Below are 20,390 nucleotides of genomic sequence, written 5' to 3' on the forward strand. Positions count from 1 at the left end.
GTTGAAGAGATATGGACAGTTTACTGGAAGGGGGTAAAAACTGTCATGAAAACAGACTGTCAGACACAGAGAATCATAACTTTTTGCAGCAATATCTGATTCAAGATCTGATCATGTACAAACATGCGCCTTAAAGAGAGCTTCGCGCTGATATAAATTTCATTACAATCGGACTACCGAGCAGAAAGTTATGAGCAAAACACTAACAGGGGGTCAAACTGTCATGAAAACTGCCCTCCACCCAGGTTAATTTCGCCTGAGCAGGATGCTCCCTCAAGACTCCACCTTCATCAACGATCCACCCCTCATGGATTTTGCCTAGAAGAGGGTAAGAAGCTTGCATGGTGGCTCGGGAAACAGATGGACCATGTGTGCACAGTGAGCAGTCGAATAGAAAGAACTTTTAAGGCTTTGAAAGAAAGAAAAGGGAAGAGACACTCAAGAGAGAGAGAACCTGAAGTGATCTCATTACAAATAGAGTGAGAATCCACTCCAACACTATAAACACAAGGGAGAAGAAGAGGTTTCATACATACAAGAGGGAGCGGAAGCTCTAAGACTACTCATAGAGAGAGAATAAACTAGAGAGAGATGGACTCAAGAGTCTACATAAGAGAATATCTACAAGAGGGAGAGAAGGCTTATGGAAGAGGCTTGGGGAGACTAGAGCTACAGCAACATGAGGCCTAATGGTGGAAGAGATTGATGAACAAGGGAGAGGAGGGCTCTTTTTATAGAGATTTTGCTACCCTCCTTCACCCATTTACAATTGCTGCGTGTAGATTCCTTTTCCCATCAATCACATAAGCACATATGTCACCATCCATGTCCTTTTTGGCTACTCTTGCCATGTGTCCCATCACAAGATGCTCAAGACTCTTAAAATATTGAGAAAGTCAAGAGTCTCCTCACATGGAGCCCATAGGGACTCTCTCTTTTCCACATGTCCACATCCTCCTTATTCCACATAGGAGTTCTAGAAGGATTCCTCTTGACTTCACACTCCTCCACATGCCTTCCACACGCTTGGCATGTGGCCTCTCTTATATTATTGGAACACATGGACATGAGTCCACCTCTTTATATGACTCACTCTTCCTATTTTCTAAAAAACTCCATAATATCCCATACACAAATAACTCTCAACCCATACCAAGGTATTTATAATTCATACCTATGGTATTTACAATGAGCCATTCCACTCATCCTCTCCATCCTATACAATATCATAGAAAATAGAAATAAGTGAGAGCTGCTAGGCTATCACTTGATACTCAAACTCTTATCAAACATAGAGAAAAACAATACCAATGCCAAATTAAAAATATCAATTTTTGGTGTCACAGTATTCCAAGAAATTGTCTCAAGTGTCCATATTTCCTTACACTTCACGTCCAAAAGCATGTCCTAACCTTGCAACTCCTCCCCTCTCCTTCAACCTTGCAACCCATCCTCTCCCTCTCCTCCTCCCTCCTCCTCCCTTCTCCTCCTCCCTCTTCCTTCTCCTCCTCCCTTCTCCCTCCTCCTCCTCCTCTTCCTCCTCCTCCTTCCTCTCTCTTCTTTCCCCCATGCTCTTATACCTTCTTCGTCTCCCACTCCTATGCTCCTCCTAAACCCTTAGTTCCTCAACCCTTAACCTCCATGATCTACAAGGGACACGAGTTCTCCACCATGTACTCTACCCTGAACCTTGGATCCTTCTTCTAACCCTTAAACCTCTTCTAAACTCTGGAACCTCTTTCTAAACCTTGGAACCTCTTTCTAAACTATGGAATCTCCTTCTAACCCTTAAACTCCTCCTAAACCCTGCAACTCCCAATGAAGATGAAAGCCTTCATTATCTCAAACATGATGATACACGTTTCTTTTACACATGCATGCAATAATTTTTGCTTACGACACTTAAGCCCACGTTTTTCATCGGAACATGCTCGAGGTCGTAAGCTACACGTATACTACAAATGATAACCCCGATATATCTGTAGGTGACAAAAAGCCTCATAATCTTGCATAGTGAGAAAACCGTGCTCTTCCTATGGAAGCCGTGGAAAAGAGCCAACATTTGGTGCCGTTGTCGGAGAGACTAGCGTCTCAAGTAATGAGTAAACGTACGCAGGTATGTGTAAAAAATAAACTACTTCAAACTTTCATGAACATATCACTCAAGAGTTAGGAGAGCTAAAATTTTTTCAACTCAATAATAATTCATAGTTGAAACTCTTCGTTAGCAATTTAGAAAAATGCATGTTTTTTGGAAAAACAACACCTTATGGAATAAATTAGACCATGGGATGGTTGTCAAAGTGTAGAGCTTAAAATTCTGAACATTTCTCCTTTTTACGGAAACACATTTTGACACAATCACCAAAAATTATAGGCAATCAATGATTAAAGGTTCTAAATGCCATAACCCAAAATAAAAATTAAAACCACCTCCTTAGTCAAAAGTGGACAAATTCAAAGGTGCACATGTGTTTGACTAAATCCATAGCTCCCCCTTCTTTCCTATAAAAGAGCACCCATCCCTCATACTTTTTCTTTCACATCTTGTCTCCATCCTCTTTCCCATTCTCAGCCCTACGCAAGACACTCCTCCCTCTCCATCGACCACCACCCTACTCTGATCCTCACATGGTGAGTTACTTCGAGCCCATCTCGTAGCGATAACCTAGCCATCCACCCACCGTCCATTCGTCGTCAACAATGACCACCACCCTACTCTCATCCTCACACGGTTAGTTACTTCGAGTCCATCTCACAGTGATAACCTAGCCATCCACCCACCATCCATTCATCCTCAATAATCCTATTACATCGAGAAAGATTTGGAGAGTGTTCACGTGACCATCTCTTCCTCCCTTTGGACTTCTGTCAAAGTTTTCCGTTTTCCGTCAAAGTTTTTCATCCGTCAAGTTTTTTCTTTTTTTCCCCTCTCCCTCCTCCATCTCCCTCTCCATCCTCCACCCCTTCATCTCTATCACCCCTCCCCTTCCCTCCCACCCAATTTCCCCCCTACCCCCCCTCCATTTCCACCACCCCTTCCCCCCCCCCCCCCTCTCCCTCCACCACTATCCTTTCTTTACCTCTTGCCACCCCCCCTCCTCCATCTCCACCTCCCCCCCTCCAACTCCACCACTCCCTCCCCCTCCACGACCCCCCTCTCCACCCTACATCCCCCCTTCCATCTCCTCCATCCCCTCTCCACCCTCCACCCCCCCTTCCATCTCCTCCACCCCCCCCTCCTCCATTCCCCCCTCCACCAACACCCTCTCCTCCATCTCCTCCTCCACCACCACCCCCTTCACCCCCCCCCCTCCTCCATCTCCCCCTCCACCCCACCCCCTCCTCCCCCCCTCCTCCATCTCCACCACCAACCCCCCCTCCTCCATCTCCCCCTCCACCACCACCACCACCATCACCCCCTCCCCCCCTCCTCCATCTCCCCCTCCACCACCCCCTTCCCCCCCCTCCCCCCCCCGCTCTCTCTCTCTCTCTCTCTCTCTCTCTCTTTCCCCCCCTCTTTCTCTCTCTTTTCTCCCTTTCTCTCTATTACCCCCTGCTCTCTCTCTCTCTCTCTCTCTCTCTCTCTCTCTCTCTCTCTCTCTCTTCCCCCTCTCTCTCTCTCTCACTTTCTCTCTCTCTCTTCCCTCCCTCTCTCTCTTTCCCTCCCCCCCCCTCTCTCTCTCTCTCTCTCTCTCTCTCTCTCTCTCTCTCTACCCCCCCGTCAGCCGCTCCTCACTCTAAACTACCTAATAAACTAATATATTAGCAAGGGCTTAAGCCCTTGCTATAGCTGCTAAGGGCAGCGACGCCCACAGCGATGCCCATCGGCAAGGCGGCGCTCCTGTGTAGCGCTCACCCAGGGCGGTGTAATGCCTGCCCCGCGCCCCGCCTCCACCTCCTCCGTAGTACCCCATCCTACCTCCATCCGCTTCGCCTCCTCCCTCCTCTTTCCTACACATCCTCCCCCCTCCCCTCACCAGCCCCCCTCCCCTCCTCTCCACTCCATACTCCCCTTCCCCCCTGTTCGCAAAAACGCCCCCCTTCTCACATACTCCCGTCGACCGCAGCGCGACCCCCCCTCCTCTCGAATTTTTTATAAAAAAATTAATTAATTATTAATTCTTAATTTATATTTAAAAAACCCTAACCTAATCCTAAATCCAACCCTAGGTTAGTTTAACTTAGTTACGTTTAACCTAGGTACAGCCAGGTTAGCTTAACTAACCTTCAATTAGTGCCTAAATGTAGTTAGTGAAAGTCATTAGGTTAGTTAAATTAACTACCCAGTTACAATAACTGAGGAGGTAATAGACTAGTTAGACTAATTGGAATTCAATTGGTTCAAACCCCTCAGTTTGACTTAAAGTCCATTCACATCAACCTTAAGACCAAAGCCCCCCCTTCCCCAAAGGCCACTTTTACCCCTACTTCAACACTTCGTATCGTATCCATTTGGGACCCAAACTGGACCCTGTTTGAACCAAAATTTCACACAGAGAAACATCATGCTATGGGGCATTTTTCCAGCTCCTTGCACACCATTTTGGCATACCTAGTACTCGCTCATTCGTGCCCTCGTGTGGACCTCGTTTTGCACAAATTCGCTCGTATCTTTATGCCATGATCTTCGATTGATGATCCATCTACATCGGCACATTTTCGTATACACACGTAGGACAATCTTAGGCACATTATTAACATGACGGTCCCTACAAAACTAACACCACTCTAACCCTCCAAATAAAACTACATCAACACCCGCACTTGCAACAAAGTCACCCTTTGCAACTCTCGCCCAATCTACATGCAGCTATGCTTCAGCCAACGCCTCCAGCTCCAACACTCTCCAAATTTGCATAAAACTCCACTACTGCAACCATTGCCCCTAACAATCCTCTACCTCGAATCCCCCTTGAAATTCAATCAATCCCTTTAACTCCTCCACGCCACAACATGGCTGGATGTCATTGCGACAATGATGGGGATATCGACCTTGATGCAGAGGTTGACAATTTCTTTAATCGAAGAAATAATAACACTTAAGAAAAGCGCCCCTTAGGAAAACTGAAACTTCCTAAATATAATGGTAGGGGAGATCCATCCCGATTCCTCCAGCATTTTGATACCGCATGCCGAGCAGGTGGAGATTAATCCCATGAAACCAAGGTGGCTTGGTTTCCCATGGCCTTAACTGATGAAGCGTCTAAATGGCGTCTGAATGGTACTTAGAACTTCTAGTGGAAGAGCGTGCCACATGGAACCTACTTCAAACAGAATTTAAAAGATGCTTTCAAACAGAGAGGCTACAAGATGATCCTGCGCTCCAACTAAGCAAGATCGAACAAGGCCATCAAGAAGATGTATGCACGTACCTAGGTTAGATGAAAAGATTAATTGCCAAATGTGACCCATGCCCCGATGCAAAGTACCTCATGGCCTGGTTCATTGCAGGACTAAGAAAGAAAATCCAAAAGGATATGAAAAAGATTAGCAGCTATGAAATGTTCAGTGCTGCTCATGCGACAGCCATTGACATTGAGGATGGCATGACCGACTCTAACATTAGCAGTGATGATGGCAGATCTAGTGCACGAGATAAGCGCTCGAAAAAGAGCAAATCCAAGTCAATCCAAGTCCACTACTGAAACATCAAATGAAGATCACCTAGAGGCCATGACCATGAAGCTGAAAGAAGGCATGATGCAAGCCATGGGACAAAAACTTCACTTGTCTTAGCTACCAACTCAGACATATCCACGGCAAGAAAATTTTTGGTGTCCACACTGCATGGTCAATCATACAACAAATGAGTGCCTGGTCCTAAGAGCCAAGATCACTACACAAGCAAATCCACTACCAAGGTTGTGGTGTCATATCTGCATTGTTGGCAGCCATGATGAAAATAGTTGCATCTTCAACATGCGCAACCACCCGCCTCGACCTCAATAATACCAAGCGACTCCCATGCTAGTGTACATGCAATTGGCACTTGCAAAAGCGCCCCTAGCTTCGAGGCTAAATCTTGTTTATGTTCGGACACAAGTCCCACAACTACTCAGGAATCCGAATCCACGACCATATCCAAGAGCACCAAATCCAGCTCCTCAGGCAGTTTCAATACATCAATTACAAGCCGAGGAAGTAGACTTGCCATTTGAGTATGAAGCAGAGTACCCAGTGTACTATGTAGAAGGTGCAGAGGGTCTAATACCAGTTTATGCAAATCAAGTATGTTCCAACACATATCGAGTACCAATCAAATGCTACGGTTGTGGAGAAAATCATCGGATCGCAGAGTGCCCTCATCATGGTAGCCCCGCTACTTTCCAACCACTCTGTAGAGATTGTGGCATAGGACATGCTTGTATGGATTGTCCCATGAAAAATAAAGTCCCACAACATACAAAGGTTAAGCCTGACATCCCAATCGGCATCATTGGGGTGGACCATCAAAGTCTGGATCCGGCAAGTGTAATATCACAACCTGTAAATGTAATTACACGCCAACAGAGAGAGGCCACCAAGGACCCTAACATTCCAATCCAACCAAAGCAACTTCTTAAAAAGAAAGCACAAGTGCCTCCACCTCCGCCAAGCAATGAGCAACCGAGCTCATCCACATCAACTCTTGAGCCTCAAATAAAAGAAGCTCCATAGCCAAATGCAGAGGTGGAGAAGGCTCGTTTTTAGGCACTTCAACAATGGGTACAAAAGGAACAAGCTCAATTTGAGACTGAGAAACAAGCTCAATTTGAGGCTGAGAAACAAGCTCGATACCCAATCCATGACTTGGCCCCACAAAGTATTGATATTGTACTGGAGCCTGTGTTCCAAAAACAGACTCCACAACATAATGTACCACCGTGTCAATTTGAAGGAGCCGCACTCTCTAGCATCCTGAGTTGCTCTGTGTCAATTCCCATTGGAATCCTGCTACAGAATTGTCCCAATCTCTGGCAGAGTTTCAAAGGATGGATTGAACTTGCAAATCCCTCTCTAGCTATGAACGACATCAAAGATATCCTTGTGTGGATGGGTGAGAGAGATGACATATGCAACATTACCATGCCTTTGATCCACAAGGCATATAATGAAGTCCAAGCCATAGTGGATGGTGGAGCAGGTGTAAATGTCCTATCAAAGGAGCTCTACGAAGAATGGGGTCTCGCACCAATGCAAAAGGCTAATTTCAACATACGCCTTGCCAATGATTCATGGGCTAAACCCTTAGGGATAGTAAATGGCGTGTTTACAAAGGTCGCAAGAGTCCGCTTTTCCTTTCAATTCACAATCTTGGATCTCCCCAAAAAATCCTATCAAATATTACTGGGATGTCCTTGGTTACAGGAAGCATCAGTCCTCCATGACTATGGAACTGATAGACTAACAATCCAGAATTGCAACACCACAGTCAAGGTGAATGTGGGGACAGGAGCTATAAAACCAATTATTCCTAGAGTATCGGATGATACATCTTCAATGACAATCTCAAGAAAATCAGCTCCCTTGCAATAGCATGTCATAGCAGGCTATTCACAAAGCAATGTTAATAATTGGATACAAACATTGGCAACCATCGACAACTGCGATTCATTAGACCCCATCTTCTCACAGCTAGATGCTAAGGTGCTACAGGTAGATCCTCCACTCACACATGAAGAACCAATCGATCTAGAGATGCCTTTCTTTATGGCTGACCTCGAGTGGGATAATGAACCTGAAGAATGTACCCATACCAATGATGAATCAGATTTTCGTTGGGACCTTGAAATTGAGGATGAGAATGCTGAAATTGAAGATTAAATCTTTGATAATGACTTAGCCATTCTTGATGCCCTAATGGTAGTCGAGCTCCCAAAAGTTGAAGCTCCAAAGTTGAATAACAACAGAAGATCTCGCAAGAAAGTTGAAGGAGAAAAACATAGAAAAGTCAAGGCCGAACACTTCAATGAATTCGAACGAGTCCAAACAAGGATCGTCGAATTGCATCTTGCAAAGCTAGTTTCCTCAAAATCAGATCCACCGCCTCTTGAATGGTCCCTTGAGGGACTGGAAGGAGTATGCGCAGCAAATGAACCCTTACTTGGAAACACTTTACTAGTGGAAAAGTTACCCCACAGTTCCCAATGTAAGAAGTTTTGAAATATAAGCCACATGTGCGGATGAAGCTCGATCAAGAGATTTCAGAAAAAGAAAGTCAAAAAGAGCCTAACAAATTGGTAAATGAAACTATGCCACCCAGTACACATGGCACATGTCAGGCTAGTTCAACACCATCGGAGGCCGATCTTTGAGAAGTGTCGGAGTACTTCAAGAATTACACGTGGCAGTGTGCCAATAGAAATGCCAAGACCACTAAGAGAATCTGAAGTTCAAGAAATTGATAGCATTGGAGAAACTCCAATCTATGAGGGACCAGCAAAAACATGCACAATAAACCTCGCCTTGGAAGGGGAGGAAGAAAAACTAGTTTTCATTGGGAAATAGCTTTGATAATAGGATGAAACCAAACTCAAAGCACTCCTAATGGAATACTGTGACTGCCTAGCATGGTCATACAAAGAGATGAAAGGAATTTCACCAGACGTGGCAGTACACACAATACCTATAAGGGAAGGTGCTCACCCTAAGGTATGTGCACCTTATCGCACAAATCCCAAGTATGGCACCATGGTTTATGATGAGCTAGAAAAACTCCTAGATGCCGAATTCATCTATGAGATAGAGCACACTGATTGGGTTTCACCCATCGTCATTGTGCCTAAACTCAACAAGAAGCTCAGAATATGTATAAACTTAAAAAATGTGAATGCTGCCACAATTAGGGATCATTATCCCCTACCCTTAACAGAAACAGTGTTGGAAAAGGTGGTAGGCTCTGAAATATTTAGCTTCTTGGATGGCTTCAGCGGCTATAACCAAGTGCAAATTGCTCCTAAAGACCAATCAAAAACAGCATTTGCTATAGAATGGGGCATTTTTGCATATAGAGTCATGCTATTTAGCCGTAATGCCCCGGCCACCTTCTAGTGAGTCATGTTCACAGCTTTCAAGTCATTTCTGAATAAGTTTTTATAGGTGTTCTTGGATGATTTGTGCATCCATTCAAATAAAAAAGACCACTTCAAATGTCTTGAAGCAGTACTAATCAAATGCAGGGAGTATGGCATCTCCCTAAATCCAAGAAAATGTGATCACTTGATTCGAATGCCCCATTGAAATTGTGTCAGATAGAGGCACACATTTTGTCAATAAGTAATCCAAGAACTCTTGTCTGGCTTTATGGTAATCCATAGAAAAAGCACACCCTACTATCCCCAAGGGAATGGACAGGCCGAATCCACCAACACAATAATATGCATTATCCTCACCAAGGTAGTAGAACCATAGCATTCTGATTGGGTAGAGAAACTGAATGTAGCCTTATGGGCATACAGAACCACACTCAAGGTCAGTACAGAGAACACACCTTTTCAATTGGTGTATGGCCTTGAAGTTGTGGTCCCACTAGAATTTGTAATACCAAGCCTATGCATAGCAGTACAGGAATGCATGGGAGAACATGAATAATTGTGCACTCACATCCTTTCGCTTAGACACATAGATGATTGCATGAATAATTGTGCCACACACTTTCATTCCACACTCTCAAAGCATGTATAAAAATAAGATCTCTCACAAACACACATAAAGGTCATACCTGCATACCAACCAATCTAATGATCAATGGTACACCACATGCACGTGGATGCAGGTTCAGAAAAAATGCCGCCACTAAAGAGGATGCAGAGAAAGAGCCCACCGCCTCAACCATGTGACCCCCTCGAGAGTTTGCAGCCATCTACATCCTCTCAACCATGGCAACCACAAGCATTTGTGGTCCAAAGCGATAGCTCCGAAGAGTATTCAATGCATGACCAAGAAGATTAAATGCCACCCCAGTCACCACTGGCCTACACAACCATTGACGGGGCCCAGTCACTGGAACTTGTTTGACCACCTACATCAACTTATGCTCTTTCCCATGAAGCAACATCTTACTTAAAGCAAAGGGGTCTAGGCAGTTTGCATGAGAGCCTAAAATCCTTGGATGACAGTCCTACAATGACTACATACATCAGGGGTTTCCTCCATTCTTACCACTCTAGCAATGCAAAGGTTGGCAAGTACGGTACAATTACTATGCATCAGAGCCCACTAAACATTATCCTTGATAGTACAGTCATTCAAAGGGCCTTCTCATTGCCAACACATGGTGCCAAATACTCTACACGACCTGCTGATGCAAAGTTTCTTGAAGTACAGTCTCTCCTCACCAAGGGCACACTGTTCCATAGGGACGGCATATTACTTCGCACAATCCTTAACCATCGCCTCAAGGAAGTAGCACAATTTCTATCCACAACCTAGGGGTGAAGTGTGGCAAGAGTTGATCCCTTCCACTCCGCACATTTGTTTTCTGAGTAGGAAGCTAAAGCAAGATTGGATCCAGCACTTAGTCATCTTCTTTACAAAGAAACTAAATGGTTCATCAGGCCAAAAATGTAAAACTCCACACTTATTGGCTATAATCATCAAAAAAGAGCTACAAGAAAGAGAAATGACTCTGCCCCAGTCCCCAAAACCAATTGAGGAGTTGGACATACCCTTCTCACTAGTATGGGAGCCGTCACCAGCTTCTTCTACTATCACATTGATAAGTGCAGATGCCTTAGAAGAAATACCTATTCTGGAGGTCGGAATTGAGAAATTTCCCCATGAGATGCTACAGCTCGGTGCACAACTGCAACCAATATATCTCCAACAACAACATCAACTAGAGCCTGAGGCAACATTGACACCAGAACCTAAGGCAAGATCGACACCAGAGCTTGAGACTACATCATCACTAGAACTGCCCATCGATGCCATGCCAGTCGATGAGCCACAAGGGGAGCTAGTGCCAGATCAATAGTATGACTATTGTACACAAGGGACTGTATGTAGCACTTTATGGCTTGAATGGACCACAAGTGCTTAATATATCAAGGTTGATGCAAACTTAAAGTCAAAATGATTTTCATATGCAAAGATGATGATGTCTTATGCACTTTCAAGCAAGATACAATGGCTGAATTTAAATATGTTTTTTTGTCTAACTTGCTTGGAGGTTTACCCCTTGAGAGTGAAGTAGATCATGAAATACCCTTGTGAATAATGCCCCTTATAGAATTAATCAAGTAGAAGAACGTGAGATAGAATGACTAGTAATCAAATAGCTTAGAAAAATTCCAAATTCAACCAAGAAAATCACCTTAGTCGTCACTAGTATTACTGATAAAGAAACAGGATGGTGCTAAGCATTTATGCATAGAGTATTGAGCTTTGAATAAATTCACTATAACAAGAAAATATCCTATACCTTACATTGATAGATCAATTGGAATGGGATGATTTTAGATGTGGAAAACACTAGTACAAATTATAGAAGAGGGTGTCCTATGACACAAGTTCTTACTACATATGGGTATTATCAATTTAGACTTAATGCCAATTAGTTTAACTAGTACTCCAACAACATTTATGAAACTTATGAGTATTGTTTGACAACTCTATTTTTATTAAAGAATTCAAGTATGAATTCTTTACAAAAAAAGCAAGGTAAATGTGATATATTATAACCCAAGAAGGGATTTGTATGGATCCCAGGAAAGTAAGGGCCTATATGACCATGTCCTACAAACCTAGAGGAATTACAAATCTTCTTAGGTTCATCTAGAATTTATAGGAGATTCGTTCAACACTATGCTAATGTAGCTATTTTGATGATGGATTAGCTTAAGGGGAAGGGAAGCATGTTCATATGGGTTGAACATTAAAGAAAGAGTTCTGAAATGTTAAAAGTAGCTATAGGATGTAGCTCCTATCTTAAAGGTAGTGGATCTTTCCCTCAAGCCTTCCCAAGGGTGAACATCTAGGTTGTCTCAATCTGAGAGAGAAGAAGTCCATATGCGAAGTTTTATTAGAGGTAATGTTATTCACCCTTGCATGTGCATGGAAAATATAAGAAAATGAAGGAAGGCTATGCACTGCTGACACATGTATAGGGGTGTTCCATCCCATAAGCAATAATCACCCTTGGAGAACCTTGAATATATTAGTAGTCATCCCCTCCCAGGAACACTTTGGGAGGTTGCAGAGCTTTGTGGGTGGCTATGGGGTGAGCCTGGAACCCCGCACTCGATCCAGGGGACATGTGGTGCATTTTGCATGTTTCTACATGGTATTAGAGTAGGTGGTGGCTGTTGCAAATGTTCCAATGAACCATTCATGGTTGATATGGATGCCAATGATTTTGCTATTAGGATAGTACTTTTACAAAAGTGTTGACCAATATCTATTGAAAGCAAAAAGTTAGACCACACTTGATAGAATTACTTGGCATATGTGAGAAGGAAGTCTTCCTATGCTCGCTCCCATTTGTGCATGCCCGTCTCTTCTCATGGTAGGGTGGTGGGAGGTCAGAAGTGACCTTGATAGACCAAGAGTTCACGTTTGAGTATGTGAGGGTTATGAGTGGTGTGGGTGATGTTAAGGAGGGTGCCTCAAAAGAGGTGAAGGTAGTTGCAGAACCTCATGACGAGGAAGGTCTAGGCCAGTCATCTTATGAAACTGCAAGGTGGATTCTCCTCTCTCCCCAAGGAGGAGGTGCAAAAGATTCTCAATGCAGAGGTTGCCAAAGAAATGTAACATAAGCCTTGGTTCAAGTCTGGTAGAAAACATTTGGTAGTTTTGAGTTGTAGTTTAATGATATCAAGGAACCTCTAGTTTGTTGTTTGGCTAAAGGTTGTGTGTACTTGTTTTTCATTGACCGAATCCCTTCTTTGGCTGAGCTTGAATAGTTCATGGCTTATGAGTGTGACCTTCCAGCTATCAGTTATACCACAAGGTTTATTGTAAAAGGGTTCTTCCTTATCTAATGTGTGTCTAAGGTGGTTTGGGATGAGCTGCATGGCTGCACTTTCATGTTTTCTAGTGCTTCCATCTTGATTGTCCCATGGAGTCCATCCTTCTTAGTGGACGAGTTTCTCTTCCATAATTGCCAAGTAGGGATCGACTTACCTAACCTTCCTTAGTGGTTGGGGGAGAAAGTTCATAGTATTACTTCATCATTGGGGAAAGTTTTGCTGGTGCCTCTGTCTGGGTGAGCTGATTGATATTGCAGAAGGGCGTGGATCCTTTGGGATCCCATCCAAGTGATGAATCTGCAGTATTGTGGATGGTTAGTTTTTGGGAAGCCCTTCAATTGTGCAGTAGGTCAAGTTTGGACCCTTCCCTGATGCATCTTTTGTTTGCAAGAAGGCTGGCCACTGTACAAGGGAATGCCCAAATAGGCTTGCAAATACTGCCCTAGTAGGGGGCATGGGGTAAAAGACTATTGATTGCGAGAGTCCCCAGGGAGTCTAGGTCTGCATGTAGTGGTTGCTCCTAAGGATGTACTTCTATGTGGTGAAAGGTGTTGGGTCACAGACTCCCATACCAAGAAGCATGATGATCTAGTCCTTACCAAGGAACTTTTGAGGATAGTGGGATAAAAGGGAAAAACTTCTATGGTGTAAGAGGACGATATCTTCTCAAACCGACATGGAGAGGCCAACTTGATGGAGAGGTACTTTGATCCTCGGCCAAGTCTATTGCGACTCAGGTTGTCGATGACGAGGGAAGTAATTTGATTGTTTTTGAGACCTCAGAAAGAAAACATTAATCCTAATTTAATTCTTGTCAAACAAATGAAGGGTTTAGTCTCTACTGTTGTTGCGAAGAACATGATTGAGGAAAAAAAGTTTAAGAAGGTAAAACGTGAAGTTCTTGAAGAATTTGTATCAGAAAGTAGAGCTGATGTCACGAAAATTCAAGAGGCTCTTGATGTGAGCGGAGTTAGCAGAAAAAGATATGCTTCAATTTTAAAGTTGTGTCATCTATATTAAAAGGTCAATGGATAAAACATGTGATGTTACCAACACTAGCATAAGTGTGGAAGGAACGAGGTCTTCTCAACCAAGAAATTGATAAGCTCATTGGACAATACTTTCATATCGAAAGTGTATATGAAAGTGAAAAGGGAAGCACTACATATAATGCTTGGAATTATATTTTTGCAGATCTTAAACAAATGCAGAGACTAATGGTTGAGTTCTATAGTATCACATTTGAAGAATGGAAAGGAGTTTTGAAGTTTATTGTGAAGCTAGATGAGTGTGAAATTGTCAAGGAAAAAAAGATAGAGAGCTTTGATGAATCGAGTACTTGATCAATCGATCACAAAGTTTGGCAGACGGATTGGCAAGAGATGTCAAGGCAAAAGTGTGGAAATGCTTAGCCAAGTTTTTTGTTTTTTGTGACCAAGTTACCTAGAGCAAGAATGATCAACAAGCATTTGAAGAAGTGGTAAAGAGTTTTGGAAAGGCAATGAAAGAGGCTTGGACAATAAGTAACATAACTCACTACATGGTAAGAATAGTATCTTGTATTTGTGCATGCATTTTTTTTAAGCAAACAATATTATTTTTATGTATTTCTAATGCCCACTTGCCTATGTATCAAAACAACATATAATCTACAATCACCTCCATTTCTTTGTAAAAAAATATGGATGCCCTACAATTTGGTCCACTCATGAATGGAGAAATCACACTACATGGCATAGAATGCATTCTTTAGACAAACACAACATTTTGGAGGAAAATAGAAAGCCAATAGTTTGAAAGAAGTCTTTCAGTGGCTCCATCGAGGCATACTACAAAGTCTTCAAGCCAAGAAGAAAGTCAATACATCATAGGTTAAGCTAGCTTTCAGATTGTCTCAAAAGGAAAGAAGATGTGTCACTGTGGCTCACATGCAGTGATGATGTGGCACTGTGCCTAGCAAGAGATGTGCAAGTGGAGCCGAACACACTGCAAGTCCCAGTGGCCAAGAGGGCAATGATCAGTAGGGATCTGAAGGCGGTTCTCATCATTAGGAGTCCCAGCAACATGAGTCCCCACCATCCAACTCTCATGGGGGATCCCAGTGATCTCAGCACCATGAGGAATCCTAGCACGATGAAGGATCCAAGCATGATCAAGGGTCCTCTTAGTCCTTTCACACAACTAACCATGGAAGTAGAGAGGTCTCCCAAGAGGGACAAAATAGTCCAATCAATCGTGATCAACTGCCCCTCCCTCCTTCGTGGGGTCCTGGCATGGAGCATCTAGACCAACAAGGGGAGCAAGAAAGGGAAAGCGAGGAGATGGAGAGATTAAAGGGGCCACAACAAGAGGAAGTATTTGGCGGGCTCACAGATATAATGAACCTTGACCCCAATCCTCCAACCAAGCAGACCGCACCGAAGAGCCCTCTGTGCCTCAAGATTGTCACATATGAGGAGCCTCTAGTATGAGATGAGCAAGAGCCTCAGCCTGCTATCTCATAGCCTCATCAAAAGGAAAAGGGACCAAGGACAAAGAAGACCCCTAGGCATGACAAGCCACCTCGAAGGACCCACTAGACATAGGAAGAGGAGTCTGAAGAGGAGGTACAGGCGAAAGAAGTTCAAAGTGGACAAGCAGCCTTTCATGTCCAAAGGCCAGTGCAGGGTCCCCCAAAGATTAAGAGGTGCAAAAAATCAGGCGTGAAGGCACTTCAAGAGATCCACAAGTTCTAAACCACTGTGGACAATATCATTCCCCATGCACCCTTCCAGCATGTTGTACGTGAAATAGCACAGCATTACAAGGATGATGTGCATTTCAATTCAAGCGCTATGGGAGCAATTCACGAGGCAATGGAGCAAATGATAGTAGGTCTTTTTGAAAATGTGAACTTATGTCCTATCCATGCCAAAAGAGTAACAGTTATGGACAAGGACCTTGCACTCGCCAAGCGCATCTGCTCCGATCTCTCCCTTAGGCCCTAGATGTTGTTTAGGTTCATTTGGTGTAATCTGAATCATTTTATAAATATCTACCCTTTGAGGCCAATGAATAAAAGATATTTTTATATTCTATTACTATTCCCATGTTATTATACATGTTACGTGATGCTTTCCATCAGTTTATGCAAGTTGAGTGTGAATTTGAGTGGTCAAATGATGTTTTTTTGCCCTGGTGCAGAAGGCAAAAGTGGTCGGCATCGTGCGATGACCTCAAAAATGTCAAAACCCGCTATGGTGCATATGAAGCGTGTTTGACCAAGAAACCTGCTATGGCACGTATGGAGCATGTTTAACTTGGTCAAACAAGCTCCATATGCACCATAGCAGGTTTTGACATTTTTGAGGTCCCCGCACGATGTTGAACACTTTTGCCTTCTGCGAAACACTGAGAGCATCGGGCTTTGAATTCCCAAATACACTCCTAGCTCTAAACCTAGTTGATAGAAAGTCAATGCTATTGTCGTTGCTGGCCAGGGACATGGCTATTGCCATCAGTGCCATACCTTGAAAATTGGTTCCAAAAGCATTGAGGGTAGCCATGTGGTTCACCAAAATGACCTTGTCGGCTTGATGTCAGCATGACCAATCACTTATGACAAGGCCTTGCACTTCAGGAGATCATTGGTGCCATGTGGAGAAAACTTTTTGTGGGTAACCACAAAGTGCCCTTTTGCTTGGCCAAGGAATGTGCGAGTGAGTGATCTCAGTCAAAGCTACTACGAACAAGGCATTGCCGAGATGAGAATAGGTCAACCCCAAATGCCTCTTGCAACAGTCCAACATTACATTAGAATTCCATTAAAGAAAAATTATACCAAGAGAGGAGAAATTCAAATCTCATAGTTTCTTAGCACTATGGAGTTGCCATTCTCAATCCCTTCCTCTTTGTCAATGAGGATGGATCCAGAGGCCTCTTGCTGTGTTTGAAGTGAGATGTGAAAGCTTCTTCTGGAACATCAGGTAGGTCGGAGTAGATTGATGTCTCTGCATCTTTGATTTTGGCTAGTGTTGAAGCAAGAACCTCTTTTATTGAATCATCTGCTCCCAAAAACCCAGGTTCTTGGATAGTCATGTCCACCTCGTATCCACACAAGACACCAAGAGCTTCATCCTCCTAGAGACCAAACATGACCTCAATGTCATGGAGAAAGAGGTATTGTTCTCCATCTACCAGAAGGGGAGCAAGAAACCATAACAGTGTTGCAGGGTCAACAGAGGTGGTGCCCGAGGTGGATGGAATTTGAGAAGTAGAATGGGGTTCAAGAGGTCGCTGGAGCACTTCCAGGGCCAATGTAGCTTCCCACTCCTCAGCTTCTTTATCTATGGGCTCTTCATTGTAGATGTTGGGCTCATCTACAAAAATAAGATGATCAAAAAGGGCAAGGGTAGGGTCAGGGCTTGAGGTCGAGGCTTCCTCTTCCATTTGTCCCTCTTGGAGAAGGAAAATAAAGGTCATTTCCTAGGATAGGAACATATTTCCTGTGTTTTCGATGACTCCGCAGGCTAGGAGGTCATCAGTGTCCACCTCCCTAAACCCTAGGGGTGTGAGCTAGGCTCGAGCTCGAAAGCAATCTAAACGCTTCATGAACCTGGGTTCTTGATTGAACAAGTACTTCAAATAATCAATTGGGCTCCATCTTTTTGTAGACTCATCAAGTTGATATGCAAAACTCGCCATGTGGTCTTGCATGTACTTGATGAGGTCTTCAAAATCATCTCGGGCTCCTAAGTAGATGCCTAGGACATCTATGCTCTTATCAAAGACTGGAAATAACTCCTCCTCTCTATCAACTAATGGAGTACGGGAGATGAAATCGTGGAAGGCAGATCTAGCAGAATCCATGGTAGTTTGGTAGCTAGGAGAACTATGGCTATGATAGTGAAACTTTGAAACTAAAGTAACTTTATAACCTATATATACCCAAATGTTCTAAATATAAATAATAAAAAGAATTATAAATTTTTTGGACAAAATTTGACATTGACATGAAACAAAACCATTCAAAACATCAAAATTAATTGCACCACTATTAATTGGAAAATGTCAAAATCTAGAATTGTTCCACCCCACATTGTTTACAATCTTCAATATTGCAGGAGGGATAAAAGTGGCACTATGCATGCGCTTCTCTACACGCTTTCCTACCTTTTCACCATTTAAGGTAAGTGAAAGGACTCAAACATGCAATTCTCCATGACCAATAGGTGTTCCTGGACGTCCCTGAGAGTCCATTGTGATGTGACAGTCACATTCTTGACATCTCCTAAATGAGAACCAATACATAAACTTACCCCTATATTATCATCATTGTTAGAGTCAAGGGGGAGCCAATTGCCACCTGTTTTCTTTCAGCACCTATACTGGAAAGAAAAATATAACATTTGGCAGGAGATGTGGTACTTGACAACCACATTGTCCTTACATACATGGCATTGAAACAGATCACCCTTTTGTTCACTTGACCTACTTCCCCAATTCACCCCAAGCAATTCCTCAAGGACATTCTCATGTAGGCACTTGCATGACCACATGGTTTTTGTTCTGTGCATCTGGATATTCTGAAAACAAGAAGCAAAAATGTGCAGAGGCATAAACCAAGACAACCTTACCCATTTAGAGCTAAATGTAAACTTCATGGCCATGCCGACATCCTTTGCAATCTTTTCCTTGTATGATTGCATTGTTCTTATGTCCACCATGTTGCAATCCATGTCTTCAAGTTGTGGTGTTGCAATGCATTGAAGATGGCCATAGCTTGATGCCATTCTTGGAGTAATGTACTTGGCATTATAAATAGATATTTCTCTATTTCAAACCAGAGGACTTCTCTCCAGCATGCATTTGCCTTCCTAAATCCTCATGAATGGTAGTAAACTTACCTAAGAAGCACTCGACTAGTTCCCACTGCTCAAAGTCTGAAGGAAATACATCTGCTATGCACAAGTGCTATTTTAAAATAAATTTCAAACTGACTCATTACACTTTGAAATCTTACACCAAATGCAGACTTATAATATGATGGTATTGTTGATTGATTGCTTGACGGAGGAAGGTGCATGTCCTTCCCCATGTAGATGTGTTGCACCTTTGCAAGCCATCCTTTCTTCCCAAGCTTGAACTTCATGATGTGGCCCTTCCATTCATGTAAAAGATCACCTCTTTTGCTCTTGGGAAGCTTATGTGGACCCTTGGCAGATCCTCTCATGACTATCCAACTATTCAAGCTATAGGTGCAAGGCACCCATTCACCCAATGCATTTTTGCTCCTGTGGGACATAAAGTACATGTATGGCCTCCTCACCATGCTTTCACAGAGGTCACAACAGCAATAGTGGACTAGAAAGTGCAGTTTGGAGGGAGACAGCAGCTCTGATAGAGGGAGAGAGAGGGAGAAGGTATAGAGGTGTAATTGAAGGTTGAGAGAAGCTCCAAGAGGTGATGTAGCTAGGAATGGAGGGAGAAAGAGTAGAGGGGGATGAGCAGCTACTCCAGGAGGTGTTGTGGCTAGGAATGGAGGGAGAAAGAGCAGAGGGGGACGAACATCTGCTACAGGAGGTACTGTAGCTAGGAATGGAGGGAGAAAGAGCAAAGGGGGATGAGCAATTGCTACTGTAGGAGGTGCTATAGCTAGGAATTGAGAGAGAATGAGCAACTGCTATAGGAGGTGCTAGAGAAGGAGAAAGACAATGGACCAGCAAAGCAGGAGGGGGCAGAGAAGCTGCCAAATAGTTCCCACGTTTGAAAAATGGAGGGAGAATGGAGCTGGACCAGAGAAGAGGAGGGGGCAGGCCTATAACAAGCTAACAGGGGGGAAAAATTTGCCGAGAAGGGCCCATCACCTCTTGAATGACTTGTAGGTTTGTTTGGGGGAGGTGCATATGGGAGGAGGGTCAAGAATGGGTTGAGGGGGGGGGTTTGAGTGGTCCCCGTTGTAAGAGTAGCCAATATGGGCTATTTGCAGGTCTACCCACCCTCCACCTCAACATGGCATTGTCCCACAAAAAGGAGCACTCCCATTGGTACACCTCAAATACCTCACTAATCCCTTGAAATTAGGAAACACTAATTGGGGGCCCTTTGGAGACCCCAATTCTCCCCTAATGTTTGGCACTCTTCTTAGTCCAAGCTAGATCTTAGCATTCTATTTTGATAAAACATACATCATAATAGTAGGATCCTTTCTCTTGTGGATGGAGGACTCTAATAAGTGCAAAATATATGATGGACAGATACTTTGTAGAGAGACATCCAGAATTTGTAAGAACTTTTGTTACATACTATTTAAGAAGTTCCAAATTCAATGCATTGGTACAAAGAAGATTGAAAAATTAGTTTGTTTTTTATTATTGTAGATGAAAGATGATAGTTTTGGCTTTGAATATGTAAATAGCTTTAGAGCAAATATAATTTTGAAGCTGCTAGAGGTCTCTTCCC

This window comes from Dipteris shenzhenensis, chromosome 21 (genome assembly GCF_047967505.1).
Source record: "Dipteris shenzhenensis isolate YYH24624 ecotype China chromosome 21, Dip_SZ_1.0, whole genome shotgun sequence".
NCBI classification, from domain to species: Eukaryota; Viridiplantae; Streptophyta; class Polypodiopsida; order Gleicheniales; family Dipteridaceae; genus Dipteris; species Dipteris shenzhenensis.